This window comes from Mus caroli, unplaced genomic scaffold, assembly GCF_978045245.1.
Source record: "Mus caroli unplaced genomic scaffold, Mus_caroli_1 scaffold_1, whole genome shotgun sequence".
Lineage (NCBI taxonomy): Eukaryota > Metazoa > Chordata > Mammalia > Rodentia > Muridae > Mus > Mus caroli.
The window spans coordinates 29,316,466-29,333,178 of record NW_028227256.1 but is presented as its reverse complement, the minus strand read 5'-3'; the positions used below and the strand labels follow the sequence as shown (position 1 = coordinate 29,333,178).

Genomic DNA, 16,713 nt, shown 5'->3' with positions numbered 1-16,713 from the left:
TGCATGCGAATCCACTGGATTTTTGTGTAAATGCTCTTAAACACCTTTCAAAACTCCAATTCTTTTTTTCAATTATGCTTTCCACTTTGTTTACAAAGTAATAGGTTTCAACGTGGCTTCTCACTTTCTTAGTTTTGGCTATCTGTCCTCCGTATCTTCTCTTCTCCACCACCTACTCCCATCTCTGCTAAATCAAAGAAACATATCTCTGGAATGAGAGCAGTTCGTCCAAAAACACTGGGGTATTAATGGTGCTGACAAGAAGTGCTAGTTCACTGCTCATTGTTAAACTGGGTATGAGCTTCACTCCCTTCAAAGCCCAGGGATTACTGCACAACAGGGGGCAGAGAAAATATGGAGTTTGATTGATGGGAACACAGCTCTCTTAATAGTGCTGCATGATCTTGACATTGATAAACTCACAGGAGTTCTAATTACATAAGACTTGGCCCCTAAACAGATTTATAGATGGAAGATAGGCTCCTAGAATTGATACTAAAAAAAAAATGCTGATGACAGGAGATCACTGTCTGCAAGGGGCAGAATGACTATGCTCTAGTGCATAATCCCAAACCCATGTGCATTCTTTAGCCCAAGCTAAGCCCAGTGTTAGGATCACTAAGTGTTGTGGTTTGAATGAGAATGGACCCCATAAGCTCCAATTTGAATGTTTACTCATTCAAATGGCCACTTTCTTTACAATGTATTCCAATTCAATAGATATAAAATTCAATACAAATAAATCATTTAAAATAACCTGTCTGATTAAAATCATAAAAATCCAGCACAACACAGTTGGTTAACAGGTGAGAGATTGGAGCTGAGTAGGATTTCCTCCCTTTGTGGTTATGAGGAAAACCAAACTTAAATAAAAGTCATTAAAATGTGAAGAAAGAAAAGGAAAGACAAGGAACTAAAGGAAGAGAAGCAAAATATATACTAAATATATATAAGACTAAGTCAGGGTATCTGTAACCCAGAAGAAGAAACAGATTCTTGAGAAAATACTCTGAATTAAAGGCAATATTCCAAGCTGTCTAGCTTGAATCTTAATTCCAGATAAATACAAGCTTGAGAACAGGAAGCAAAGATCATATTCAAAGCTTAGAAGGCAGACAAAACTCAAGTCCAGTTGGATCAAGGACCTACACATAATACCAGATACTAGAAAACTTATGGAGGAGAAAGTGGGGAAGAGCTTCGAACACATGGACACAGGGGAAAAATTCCTGAACAAAACTACCAATGGCTTATGCTCTAAGATCAAGAACTGGCAAATGGGACCCATAAAATAAGCTTCAGTAAAGCAAAGGACACTGTCAATAAGACAAAAAAGTAACCAACAGATTATGAAAAGATCTTTACCAATCCTAAATCCAATAGAGGGCTAATAACCACTATATACAAATAACTCAAGAAGTTAGACGCCAGAGAACTAAATAACACTATTAAAACATCCAGAGCTTAACAAAGAATTCTCACCTGAGGAATACCGAATGGCTGTGAAGCACCTAAAGGAATGTTCAACATCCTTAATCATCAGGGACATGCAAATCAAAACAACACTGATATTCCACCTCACACCACTCAGAATGGCTAAGGTGACAAAAACTCAGGTGACAGCAGATGCTGGCAAGGATGTGGAAAAAGAGGAACAGTCTTCCATTGCTGGTAGGATTGAAAGCTGGCACAAACCACTCTGGAAATCAGTTTGGCTCCTCAGAAAATTGGACATAGTACTACCGGAAGACCCAGAAATACCAAACCTGGGAATATACCCAGAAGATTCTCCAACATGTAATAAGGACCCATGTTCGACTATGTTTATAGCAGACTTATTTCTAATAGCCAGAAGTTGGAAAGAACCCAGCTGTCCCTCAACAGATGAATGGATACAGAAATTGTGGTTCACAATGGAGTACTGCTCAGCTATTAAAAACAATGAATTTATGAAATTCTTAGGCAAATCGATGGATCTGGAGGATACCATTCTAAGTGAGGCAACCCAATCACAAAAGAACACACATGATATGTGCTCATTGATAAGTGGACAGTAGCTCAGAAGCTCAGAATACCTAAGATACAATTCATAAATCACATGAAACTCAAGAAGAAGAAAGACCAAAATGTGGATACTTTGATCTTCCTTAGAAGGGGAAACAAAATGGTCATGAAAGGAGTTACAGAGACAATGTGAGAGCAGAGACTAAAGGAATGACTATCCAGAGACAGCCCCACCTGAGGATCCATCCCATATACAACCACCAAACCCAGACACTATTTTGGATGCAGACAAGAGCTTACTGACAAGAACCTGATATGGCTGTTTCCTGAGAGGCTCTGCCAGTGCCTGGCAAATACAGAAGTGGATACTCAAAACCAACCATTGGACTGAGCACTGGGTCCCCAATGAAGAAGATAGAGAAAGTATCCACGGATCTGAAGGTATTTAGCAGGCCCACAGGAGGAACAATAATATGAACCAACCAGTACCCCCCCCCCAGAGCTCCCTGGGACTAAACCACCAACCAAAGAAAACACATGATGGGACTCATGGCTCTAGCTGCATATGTAGCAGAGGATGGCCTAGTCTGTCATCAATGGGATGAGAGGCCCTTGATCATGTGAAGTTTCTGTGCCACAGTATTGGGGAATGACAGGGCTAGGAAGCAGGAGTGGGTAAGTTGGTGGGGGTGGGGTGGGAGGGAATAGGGGCTTATTGGAGGAGAACCAGGAAAGGGGATAACATTTGAAATATAATTAAAGGAAATATCTAATAATAAAAAAAGAAGGCAGAGAGCAGGGCAAAATCCAGGATAACAAATTCAGACTCAAGCAGTTGCAATGTGACTGAGGAGATGCTGTGGATGAATGAAGATAGAGTTCAGAAAAGAAAGCCACTTAGGAAGAATCTAAAGAGTGAAGAGGATTTCACAGAGAAGTGCATGTCTTGTACTCTTCCATGGACAAGTGCAGTCTTCCAGAAAGTCTCTGTTACTGTTTCTTCAAACTCAGATCGTGGCAAATACCATTTTGTTTTTCCTTCAGCTTCCTGTTTCTTTTTCCCTTCATTCCCCTCTTTGTCTCTTACACTTATACATATAGGAACATATGGTAAATAGGCAACATTGGTCCCTTCCTCCCGCACTTTCCATAGGTATCAAATAATAGTTAAATTGATAATCTTATTATGAATATAAGAACATGTAGAAGGGCCAGAATAGTCATTTCCTAACTATAGCATTGTTTTCCTGGCAAGAACAATGGAATAGTAAATGAGTTTTCTTCTTCTTCCAAATTAGTTTCTATTGCATGTTAATGAAATATACTATTAACTATTGCTATTATCCAAGACTGAACACACTATAGAAGGGGAAGTCCTCATGAGCTTCCAGAAGGACATCAGGTAACATAAAATCAACAATATCAGTTTTACATTTCCGGCATAATAAGAGCTCTGGTGCACATCACTGATATGTCTTTAAAGTAACTGGAAAGCACAGCTACCAAGTTGTAAGTATATTTGTGTTATGAATACAATAGGCCACAAGACAGAAAATACATGAAAACAATATTGAATATCCTGATAATGTGCAAGGGATATGTTACCTGCTTCAGCACTGAAGTAATGCTGGCAAATATTAATGAATTATAGTAAGCTAGCTGTGAAAGCTTTGACAAGAATCCAGACATATACTGCTCAGGATGTAGAGAAACTTTATAGTAACTATATAAATTCTGCCACAGTCATACAACCTTTAGTGTTTTCCTCAGTATTATTGGATGACCTGGTGATATTGATGCTTTCAAGGTTTTTTTCTTTGTATTAATTTAATTTACTTTCTTATTTATTTATTTATTTATTTATTTATTTATTTATTTATTTATATTTTTATTACGTATTTTCCTCAATTACATTTCCAATGCTATCCCAAAAGTCCCCCATATCCCCCCACACTTCCCTACACACCCATTCCCATTCTTTTGGCCCTGGCATTCCCCTGTATTGGGGCATATAAAGTGTGCAAGTCCAATGGGCCTCTCTTTCCAGTGATGGCCGACTAGGCCATCTTTCGATACATATGCAGCTAGAGACAAGAGCTCCGGGGTACTGGTTAGTTCATCATGTTGTTCCAACTATAGGGTTGCAGATCCCTTTAGCTCCTTGGGTACTTTCTCTAGCTTCTCCATTGGGAGCCCTGTGATCCATCCAATAGCTGACTGTGAGCATCCACTTCTGTATTTGTTTGGCCCCGGCATAGTTTCACAAGAGAGAGCTATATCTGGGTCCTTTCAGCAAAATCTTGCTAGTGTATGCAATGGTGTCAGCATTTGGAAGCTGATTATGGGATGGATCCCTGGATATGGCAGTCTCTAGATGGTCCATCCTTTCATCACAGCTCCAAACTTTGTCTCTGTAACTCCTTCCATGGGTGTTTTGTTCCCAATTCTAAGAAGGGGCACAGTGTCCACACTTTGGTCTTCATTCTTCTTGAGTTTCATGTGTTTAGCAAATTGTATCTTATATCTTGGGTATCCTAAGTTTTGGGCTAATATCCACTTATCAGTGAATACATATTGTGTGAGTTCCTTTGTGATTGTGTTACCTCACTCAAGATGATGCCCTCCAGGTCCATCCATTTGGCTAGGAATTTCATAAATTCATTCTTTTTAATAGCTGAGTAGTATTCCATTGTGTAAATGTACCATATTTTCTGTATCCATTCCTCTGTTGAGGGGCATCTGGGTTCTTTCCAGCTTCTGGCTATTATAAATAAGGCTGCTATGAACATAGTGGAGCATGTGTCCTTCTTACCGGTTGGGACATCTTCTGGATATATGCCCAGGAGACCCTTCTCAATAGTCACAAATAATATGAAATATCTTGGCGTGACTCTAACTAAAGAAGTGAAAGATCTGTATAATAAAAACTTCAAGTCTCTGAAGAAAGAAATTATAGAAGATCTCAGAAGATGGAAAGATCTCCCATGCTCATGGATTGGCAGGAACAACATTGTAAAAATGGCTATCTTGCCAAAAGCAATCTACAGATTCAATGCAATCCCCATCAAAATTCCAACTCAATTCTTCAACGAATTAGAAAGTGCAATCTGTTCCAACTATAGGGTTGCAGATCCCTTGTACCCCATAGCTCTTGTCTCTAACTGCATATGTATCGAAAGATGGCCTAGTCGGCCATCACTGGAAAGAGAGGCCCATTGGACTTGCAAACTTTATATGCCCCAATATAGGGGAATGCCAGGGCCAAAAGAATGGGAATGGGTGGGTAGGGAAGTGGGGGGCGCTATGGGGATCTTTTAGGATAGCATTGGAAATATAATTGAGGAAAATATGTAATAAAAAATATTAAAAATTAAAAAAAGTGCAATCTGCAAATTCATCTGGAATAACAAAAAACCTAGAATAACAAAAACTCTTCTCAAGGATAAAAGAACCTCTGGTGGAATCACCATGCCTTCCCTAAAGCTTTACTACAGAGCAATTGTGATAAAAACTGCATGGTACTGGTATAGTGACAGACAAGTAGACCAATGGAATAGAATTGAAGACCCAGAAATGAAGCCACACACCTATGGTCACTTGATCTTCAACAAGGGTGCTAAAACCATACAGTGGAAGAAAGACAGCATTTTCAGCAAATGGTGCTGGCACAACTAGTTGTTATCATGTAGAAGAATGCGAATCGATCCATTCCTATCTCCTTGTACTAAGGTCAAATCTAAGTGGATCAAGGAACTTCACGTAAAACCAGAGACACTGAAACTTATAGAGGAGAAAGTGGGGAAAAACCTTTAAGATATGGGCACAGGGAAAAGATTCCTGAATAGAACAGCAATGGCTTGTGCTGTAAGATCGAGAATTGACAAGTGGGACCTCATGAAACTGCAAAGCTTCTGCAAGACAAAAGACACCATCAATAAGACAAAAAGACCACCAACAGATTGGGAAAGGATCTTTGCCTATCCTAAATCAGATAAGGGACTAATATCCAATATATATAAAGAACTCAAGAAGATGGACTCCAGAAAATCAAATAACCCCATTAAAAAATGGGGCTCAGAACTGAACAAAGAATTCTCACCTGAGGAATACCGAATGGCAGAGAAGCACCTGAAAAAATGTTCAACATCCTTAATCATCAGGGAAATGCAAATCAAAACAACCCTGAGATTCCACCTCACACCAGTCAGAATGGCTAAGATCAAAAATTCAGGTGACAGCAGATGCTGATGAGGATGTGGAGAAAGAGGAACACTCCTCCATTGTTGGTGGGATTGCAAGCTTGTACAACCACTCTGGAAATCAGTCTGGCGGTTCCACAGAAAATTGGACATAGTACTACTGGAGGATCCAGTAATACCTCTCCTGGGCATAATTTACTTTCTTTTGGTTTTACTTATTCACTTTTCATTCTGCTCGCTGCTGTCCTCCTGGTCAACTCCTACTACAATCATTTTCCTATCCCCCTCCCCTTCTCCTCTGAGTAGGTGGGGGCTCTCCTGGTTATCCCCCCCACCCCTACCCTGGCCTTTTATGTCTCTTCAGGGCTAGGTGGTTCTTCTCCAACTGAGGCTAGACATGGCTGTCTCACTAGTGGAACATACAGGCAACAGCTTTTGGTATAGCCTAAAGACCCAGCTATACCACTCCTGGCCATATACCCAAAAGATGCTCAACTCTATTTGTAGTAGCTTTATTGATAATAGCCAGAAACTGGAAACAAAATAGATGTCCCTCAACTGAAGAATGGATACAAAAAATGTGGTATTTCTACCCAATGGAATAATATTCAGCTATTAAAAACAAAGGCAACATGAATTTTGGCAAATGTATGGAACTTGAGAATATCATCTTGGGTGAGGTAACCCAGTCCCATGTATGGAATGCACTCACTTAAAAGTGAATATTAGCAATAAAATACAGATATCATGCTACACTTTCTTATTTTTTTTAATTTATTTTTTATTAGGTATTTTCCTCATTTACATTTTCTATGCTATCCCAAAAGTCCCCCATACCCACCCCCCCAATCCCCTACCCACCCACTCCCCCTTTTTGGCCCTGGGGTTCCCCTGTACTGGGGCATATAAAGTTTGCAAGTCCAATGGGCCTCTCTTTGCAGTAATGGCCAACTAGGCCATCTTTTGATACATATGCAGCTAGAGACAAGAGCTCCGGGGTACTGGTTAGTTCATATTGTTGTTCCACCTATAGGGTTGCAGTTCCCTTTAGCTCCTTGGGGTGCTGAGAAGAAGTTATATCCTTTTGTTTTAGGATAAAATGTTTTGTAGATATCTGTTAATTCCATTTGTTTCATCACTTCTGTTAGTTTCACTGTGTCCCTGTTTAGTTTCTGTTTCCATGATCTGTCCATTGGTGAAAGTGGTGTGTTGAAGTCTCCCACTATTATTGTGTGAGGTGCAATGTGTGCTTTGAGCTGTACTAAAGTTTCTTTAATGAATGTGGCTGCCCTTGTATTTGGAGCATATATTTTCAGAATTGAGAGTTCCTCTTGGAGGATTTTACCTTTGATTAATATGAAGTGCCCCTCCTTGTGTTTTTTGATTATTTTGGGTTGGAAGTCGATTTTGTTAGATATTAAAATGGCTACTCCAGCTTGTTTCTTCATACCATTTGCTTGGAAAATTGTTTTCCAGCCTTTCATTCTGAGGTAGTGTCTATCTTTTTCTCTGAGATGAGTTTCCTGTAAGCAGCAAATGTTGGGTTTGTTGAGGGATTACCTTCTTGTTTTTTCTAGGGCGTGGTTCCCGTCCTTGTATTGGTATTTTTCTGTTATTATCCAAATTCACCCATTATCTCTCCATGAATCCAGCCCTTCAAAGGATAATAACATCTTCTGGATATATGCCCAGGAGAGGTATTGTGGGATCCTCCGGTAGTACTATGGTACCTTCTCCAAAACTGACCACATAATTGGTCACAAAACAAGCCTCAACATATACAAAAATATTGAATTTGTCCCATGCATCCTATCAGATCACCATGGACTAAGGCTGATCTTCAATAACAAAATAACTAATAGAAAGCCAACATTCACGTGGAAACTGAACAACACTCTTCTCAATGATAACTTGGTCAAGGTAGGAATAAAGAAAGAAATTAAGGACTTTTTTATTAGATATTAAAATGACTACCCCAGCTTGTTTCTTCATACCATTTGCTTGGAAAATTGTTTTCCAGCCTTTCATTCTGAGGTAGTGTCTATCTTTTTCTCTGAGATGAGTTTCCTATAAGCAGCAAATGTTGGGTCTTGTTTCTGTAGCCAGTTTGTTAGTCTATGTCTTTTTATTGGGGAGTTGAGTCCATTGATATTAAGAGATATTATGGAAAAGTAACTGTTGCTTCCTGTTATTTTTGTTGTTAAAGTTGGCATTCTGTTCTTGTGGCTGTCTTCTTTTAGGTTTGTTGAGGGATTACCTTCTTGTTTTTTCTAGGGCGTGGTTCCCGTTCTTGTATTGTTTTTTTTTGTTTTTTTTTTTTCTGTTATTATCCTTTGAAGGGCTGGATTCGTGGAGAGATAATGGGTGAATTTGGTTTTGTCGTGGAATACTTTGGTTTCTCCATCTATGTTAATTGAGAGTTTGGCTGGGTATAGTAGCCTGGGCTGGAATTTGTGTTCTCTTAGTGTCTGTATAACATCTGTCTAGGCTCTTCTGGTTTTCATAGCATCTGGTGAAAAATCTGGTGTAATTCTGATAGGCTTGCCTTTATATGTTACTTGACCTTTTCCCCTTACTGCTTTTAGTATTCTATCTTTATTTAGTGCATTTGTTGTTCTGATTTATATGTGTTGGGAGGAATTTCTTTTCTGGTCCAGTCTATTTGGAGTTCTGTAGGCTTCTTGTATGTTCATGGGCATCTCTTTCTTTAGATTTGGGAAGTTTTCTTCAATAATTTTGTTGAAGATGTTTGCTGGTCCTTTGATTTGAAAATCTTCATTCTCATCCACTCCTATTATCCGTAGGTTTGGTCTTCTCATTGTGTCCTGGATTTCCTGGATGTTTTGAGTTAGGATCTTTTTGCATTTTCCATTTTCTCTGATTGTTGTTCCGATGTTCTCTATGGAATCTTCTGCATCTGAGATTCTCTCTTCCATCTCTTGTATTCTGTTGCTGATGCTTGCATCTATGGTTCCAGATTTCTTTCCTAGGGTTTCTATCTCCAGCGTTGCCTCACTTTGGGTTTTCTTTATTGTGTCTACTTCCCTTTTTAGGTCTTGAATGGTTTTATTCAATTCCATCACCTGTTTGGTTGTGTTTTCCTGCAATTCTTTAAGAGATTTTTGTGTTTCCTCTTTAATGTCTTCTACTTGTTTAGCAGTGTTCTTCTGTATTTCTTTAAGTGAGTTATTTAAGTCCTTCTTGATGTCCTCTACTATCATCATGAGATATGCTTTTAAATTCAGGTCTAGCTTTTCAGGTGTGTTGGGGTGCCCTGGACTGGGCGAAGTGGGAGTGCTGGGTTCTGATGATGGTGAGTGCTCCTGGTTTCTGTTAGTAAGATTCTTATGTTTACCTTTCGCCATCTGGTAATCTCTGGAGTTAGTTGTTATAGTTGTGTCTGTTTAGAGAATGTTCCTCTGGTGATTTTGTTACCCTCTATGAGCAGACCTGGGAGACTAGCTCTCTCCTCTGAGTTTCAGTGGTCAGAGCAGTCTCTGCAGGCAAGGTCTCCTCTTTCAGGGAAGGTGCACAGTTATCTGTTGTTTGGACCTCCACCTGGCCGAAGATGAAGGCCCAAAAAGGATCTTTCCCAGAAGCTGTGTTGTTTTGGCCTGTCACAGAAGCCGTTGTTTCAGTGGCCCACACTCTCACCTGTGTAGACTACTTTCCGAGGAGTCCCAGAACCAAGGTGGCTCCCACGGAACCTGAGGCAGAAGCCTCTCAGGCCGGGCAGACACCTGTGCTCTGACCAGGAAGGTGGCCGGTTGTCTGGAGCCGAAAATGGCGCTGCCTCAGAGGCTCTGTGGCTCTCGCCTGTCCCAGAGACTGCTGGCCTCTGTATTCCACATTCTCACCTGTGCAGACTGCCCTCCGTGGAGTCCTGGAACCAAGCTGGCTCCCAAGGAACCTGTGGCAGAAGCCTCTCAGGCCGGGCGGACACCTCTGCTCTGACTAGGAAGGTGGCCTGTTGTCTCTCATGCTACACTTTCACAGCTTTTTTTTTTTTTTTTTTAATTTTATTTGTAAAGCTGAGTTCTATATTTTCCTATTGCTGGCCTGTCTTTGAAAGTTTCAGGACACTTAACTTTCAAGGAAAGGGAAACTTTCTGCAACATCAACTTTACACCTACTAGGAAAACATTCAATCTAACACTTCTGTGCTTTTCTGTAAATAAGAATGGGTCACTTGGGAGTGGGACACATCGTATCTGCACTCTCCAAGGGACTGGGTTTTAGTTGATACTTAGACTTAGCATAACATGTCTATTCTTAGGTTTATGAAGAATGGTTATAAAGATTTTACTTTTGGGTCATTTTCCTTTCATTTAAAAAATGTCTCACTATTTGCAATTTGTACCCTTGTATGCAAATTATCTTCCCGAATCTTCTCTGATTCCTCAAATAAGCTTGAAAATCACAATGAAGGGGCAGAAAGGGCGAAATATAACTAATTCGGGAAAATCTGCTAATAGCAGATGCTGTTTTTCTCCCTTCAGTGCTCTCTGGATATCACAAAGTCCCTCTGGGACTGGGCAAGGTTAGTTACAAGACCTGCGAGTGAAAAATTTATTGTGGTTGAAACAAATGTTCAACAATGGTTGGAAAATGTTAAATCCCAGAAGAGAGATGTAATTTCAACAAACCAACCAGAAAATATCAACATGATAAAAATCCTACCTGTTTTGTTACATGACAGCAGCAGAAATGTCCACTGATGGAACCCAAGCCCTAAAATTCCAAACTCAAGAAGAAAGAAAATGATCAAATAACATTTGAGATATGGCAGCCAAAAGGAAAAAAAAAAAAGTAAGGCAGGTCCTATGTGCCCATTCCCACACATATACAAAACCGTGTGCTCTGGGGTCACCAGAGTCATGTCACTAAACATGGACTTAAAGTACCTGCCCCTTGACTTGATGGTAGCAGTTGAAGGAAAAGATTATTGTTTGAACAAGCATAGTAAAAAGTCCGTCTTCAAATAATCCCGTCTTTGTGTATATTCCACTTTATGAGTTCCTAAACTGTTTTGAATGTGATGCAAAATAGTGGAAAACATCCAGATATTTCTGATAATCTCAGTTTAGTTTTTTTTTTTTCTTTCTGTTTTGACACACTAGGTATCAGGGTATGCCTCATGTATTTTAGTTAAACCATCTCTCTCTCTCTCTCTCTCTCTCTCTCTCTCTCTCTCTCTCTCTCTCTCTCTCATCATTCTGTACAAACAGACAGAAAACAAATGTGAATAGCAGTACAGAATGGTGGTAGGCAGGATCTGCACTGGCCATCCTTGCTTGCCATGTCATGACAGAAGACTAAAATGTTATCTGTGATTCCAGCAACTTTATCAGAGCAAAGTACTATCATCTTGCCATTTCTGCCCATATTAATCTCAGATTATTATGCAAAGACATACAGTGATACAAAGGCAAAAATGAAATGTGTATGCATATGCATGAATCTACAATGAGTCTATATACCTACCAACCCACCTACATATCTACCTCTTTCCCCACTTTACTTTGCACAAATCTCTGTGTGAGAACACATGAAGCTTAAGCCAAGCAAGACAGATTTGTCAACCTGTGGATACTGATAAAGTGTTGTTAATATTCAGAAGCTGGAAAGAACCCACATGTCCCTCAACAGAGGAATGGATACAGAAAATGTGGTACATTTACACAATGGAGTATTACTCAACAATTAAAAACAATGAATTTATGAAATTCTTAGACAAATGGATGCATCTGGAGAATATCATCCTGAGTGAGGTAACCCAATCAGAAAAGAACACACATGATATGCACTCACTAATAACTGAATAGCAGCCAAGAAACTTAGACTACCCAAGATACAATTTACAAAATACAAGAAACTTAAGAAGAAGGAAGACCAAAATGTGGATACTTCGTTCCTTCTTAGAATGGGGAATAAAATACCCATGGAAGGAGTTACAGAGACAAAGTTCAGAGCTGAGACAGTAGAACGGATCATCGAGAGACTGCTCCACCTGGGAATCTATCCCATATACAACCACCAAACCCAGCAAGATTTTGCTGACAGGACTCTGATACAACTATCTCCTGCGAGGCTATGCCAGTGCCTGGCAAATACAGAAATGGATGCTCACACTCAGCTATTGGATGGAATACAGGGCTCCTAAACAAGGAACTAAAGGGGTCTGCAACCCTATAGGAGGAACAACAATATGAACTAACCAGTACCCCCAGAGAACTGTGTCTCTAGTTGTATATGTAGTAGAGGATGGCCTGGTTGGCCATCAATGGGTGGAGAGGCCCTTGGTCTTGTGAAGATCATATGCCCCAGTACAGGGGAATTCTAGGGCCAGGAAGTGGGAGTGGGTGGGTTGGGGAGCAGGGAGGGAGGAGGGCATCGGGGACTTTGGGGATCACATTTGAAATATAAATGAAGAAAATATCTAATAAAAAAGAAGTTAAAAATAGACTTCTTATTTAGGTTTCTAGCACCACTTATTGGAGAAAGCAACAAAGCTGTCTATTTTTCTGTTATCCAACACTAATTTCTTGTGTGGAAGCTCACCTTTCATCTTTTCTATGGAAAATATATGGACACAAACTAATAAATATTACATTATTATAATTAGAAGTTTCTTATTATTTATGTGTGTGATATGTGTGTATGCACATGTTGCAATATCCATTTGGAAGTCAGAGGACCACTTTTGTGAAGTTTCCTCTCTGCTTCCACCTTTGTTTTGTTTCCTGGGATGGAACTCAGTCTTGTGGGGTAAGTTCTCTTACCTGCTAAGCCATCCCACTGCCCCCTGAACTGAACTTTGAATGCTTCACATTTTCTATTTCGGAGGCAGTGTCTTAAGTTGCAGTCATATGTTAATTATTAAGTATTAGCAAAACTGCCCAATTTACTTAATGAAAACTGAGACTTAATTTATTTAACAACACAGAACACTATCACTATTTTGATTTAACATTCTGACTAGATTTGGGAAATATATATTAATTTAGGGTTCTAAGAAGTTCCTGACACCAATTTTAGCATAGATCCTGCTCTATAAAGTTTCAAAAGCCATAATCCACACAAAATATGCTGCTGTCCTAATATCTAAGTTATTCAAGAAAGGAACACTGAAATAAAACAGTGACCAGTTACATCCAGGTGTTCCAGTGTACGCAGGAAAATGGACATGAGTTCCTCACTGAAGCATCAACTACATAATTTTAGAATTAGAGAGTTTACACTAGACTATCAATCTATATTTTAAGGTGAACTAATGAACAATAATTTTTAGTAGAGCTTATTCTTAAAACATGAAGAATTTGAAAGTGACAATGTTTAGTTTAATAATATTTTACTGACTAAAGCATTACAGATTTTAATTTGGAAGCATTCACCCTAGTTTCAGTAACTAGTCAATTTTTCTTCATCACCTTTCTTCAACAATGGCTTCTTCAACACCTAATTTAATTGAAGAAAGTGAATTGATTTCTTACATCCTAAAGCATGCAGAAGTTTCATAAGGAATTTCTTGCACTCAGTGGTAGTTCTGATGAATGTAGCCTCTGGGCATAGGGTAGGTTTAGTAATTATACCTAATATAACAAGAAGATGAACAATTCCTTTGATGGAAAAAAAAAACACTTTTACAGAGGAAGAAGATGTCCATTGAGTGTCAGTGTTCTAGCCTGATTAGATCTCCTGTATTGTTCTAGAATTCATCATGTTGATCTGAATAATCACCTTAAATATATATAAATAAATGTCTAGTGATGTTATCATCATCTAATCCCTCTCTCTCTCTCTAATATTATCATATAATATATATTATAATTAGTTTGTTTTAGGTCTTTGTGGTTCTGGTGACAGATAAAGTAGACAGATACTATATTTTGCCTGGAGCTAAGGAAGGTAAAAAGGGAAAGTCAGTCAGAAGGACTGTCACAAACAGTATAGCCTATAAAAAGTACTGGAGGATAGGTTCACAGGCAGAACCCTCAGGACATTCATGTTCTAAGAGGTACACAAACCATAAAGAGCTATTTATGTATCTATCATGTATCTATGTATCTATGTATGTATGTATGTATCTATCTATTTATCTATCTATCTATCTATCTATCTATCTATCTATCTATCTATCTATCTATCCACCATCTACCTATTGATCTATCACCTACCTATCATCTTCCTCCCTATCTTCCTATATAAGATCTAAATTCTATAAATATCTATAAGAGAAATATATTGGGAAAGAGGGTAAGGACAACAAGTCACTATTTTGGATAGAATTATCAGTGATGTTATGGACCTGTCACAACAGTATTTCCTGATAGAAGGCAACTGAGGAAGTTACTTTAGATTTGAAATTGAAGTATTTGTTACCCATGTAAGATTTGAGAAGACGCTAAAATGGAAGGAAATAGCCATGTTAATTTTTAAAGAAGAAACTTCAAAGGCTCTAGATTTAGCAGCAAGCTTCTATGTTGCATAAGTAAAGGAGAAAAAAATTAAGAACATAGGGATGAGAGAAATGGATTATAGAGCAGAAATTACAGATATGGCAGGGTCAGGGTGTAACAGATATTTAAACTGTGCACATGGATTAGAAATGTGACCTGGCTGCATTTGCCTGGTGTACTTTTCTGCTCAATTTCATTCAGTCACTTCAGACAAATGCTGTTGGCAAAGGTACTAGCAGTCGTTCTCCACCTGTGGGCTGCGACTCCTTTGGATTCAAGTGACTCTTTCACAGGGGTTGCAAAAGACCATTGAAAACCACAGATATTTACATGACAACCATCACAGTTATGAGGTGGGAATGGCAGTAATTTTGTTGCTGGGGGCCACCACAACATTAATAACTGTATAAAAGGTTTGCAACACTAGGAAAGTTGAGTAAACTACTGTGCTAAATGGAGAAGACACAATGTTGGCTCAGAAATAAATTAACAACCATGCCAACCATTTATGTTACAGTGCATACAAAAGAAATGAACTGATTAAAGGGTATAAATATATGACAGGGATGTGTATCATTTACATTGACTGTACAAGGGCATATATTCTATGTTCAAAATACATGCATCAAAGACATACTAAAATGGACATTATATGGATTGGCAAGGAGCTATTTAGGAATAAAATAACAATTAGTGAAAATAGAATCAATGAACTTGAAGTAGATGAGGGAGGCATATATGGGAAAATATGAAGGGAGGAAAGGATATATATCCAAACAAAAAAGACATATTACTATATCTAACACAATTTTTTCCTCAGAAAGTCATCTGTTGTTTTTCTACTATAATGGATTTAAAAAGTAAGTTTCTACACTGCTTTCTCATTTTAATCATATTTTGCATGCATTAACTTATTTAATATTCATAATAGTTATAACTGAATAAATTGTGATTACTTTCATTTTAAAGATCCATAAACTGATGCTAAAACATTTAAATAACTTAGCTGAAACTATACAATGAGTTTGTGATATAAGGAGGCCTGGCCTCACTACACATACATGTATCTGGTCTGTTCTGAACTAAATTGACTAAAATGCCTTACTTATCCTTGTGCTAAAGATTCCCTTGGAAACCAATGGAAGAAAGAACATAGTATCATCGATCTTGAGAATGAGATATATTTCGGGAGGTTTCCAGATGAGACCCAATTAATAACTATGCACACGAAGTTAAAAAATACTCAGATTAGTGTGCCATTATTCTGTAATGGTGTCTTGACAAAGATTAATGTTTGGATCAGACATATAACCAGAAAATGTCGCTAGGCCTTGCTGCTTTTACACTTAGAAAATTCTATGATACTATTGGTTTCCAATTTTCAATACCACTCCAATGAATGAGTCGTAAATGTCCCATTCTCTGAAGTTTCTACTGAGTATACAAATCTCCAGTTTCTTCATTGCACATTAATCTCAGTGAGGCACTCTCTGAGCTCAGGATTTCTTCACGATCTTCCCAGGAATGTTACTTGTCATTCTCTCAATATCTCAGCACTGAACCTCATGGCAAGATTTCTATTGAAGGAACTTTTCCTAGAATGTGTGCAATTTTCATCTTTAAGACTCCATGCATTTACCTCCTCCCACTTCTTATATATCAGTAGAGAACTCCATCCAATTTGCAGTCGAATTGGCAAATGAGCATCCTCTGTTACTCTAATACTGAATAATGAGTTTATAGTTGTAATTTTTTGGTTAATATTTATTTGCCATCATTAATATAACCTTATGCTCTGTTTTGTATCAGCCAGCACCTGACATACTGTCACCTAAACATCATTTACTATTTGAAAGCACTATCAATGGTTTGTTATAAATAATATTCAATCCCATCCTCTTTTTACTATACTTTTTGTTTTCTAATTATAAATATGTTACATGTTAAGGGCTTAAAGCAGGGAAAGGTGGCATCAATAATGTATCTTTCCTTGTATGTTTTTCTTATTCTTTCTAGCTGTGGGCTGGTGTATACTTTGTAACTGATTGGTG

The 16,713-nt window shown here is 38.4% G+C and overlaps 1 protein-coding gene across 2 annotated transcripts in view; it reads right to left on the bottom strand.

Annotated features, from left to right (window-relative positions):
• Khdrbs2 (KH RNA binding domain containing, signal transduction associated 2) overlaps positions 1–16,713 on the bottom strand; it is a 488,795-nt gene that overhangs the window by 253,122 nt on the left and 218,960 nt on the right. The gene's annotated exons all lie outside the window — the stretch shown is intronic.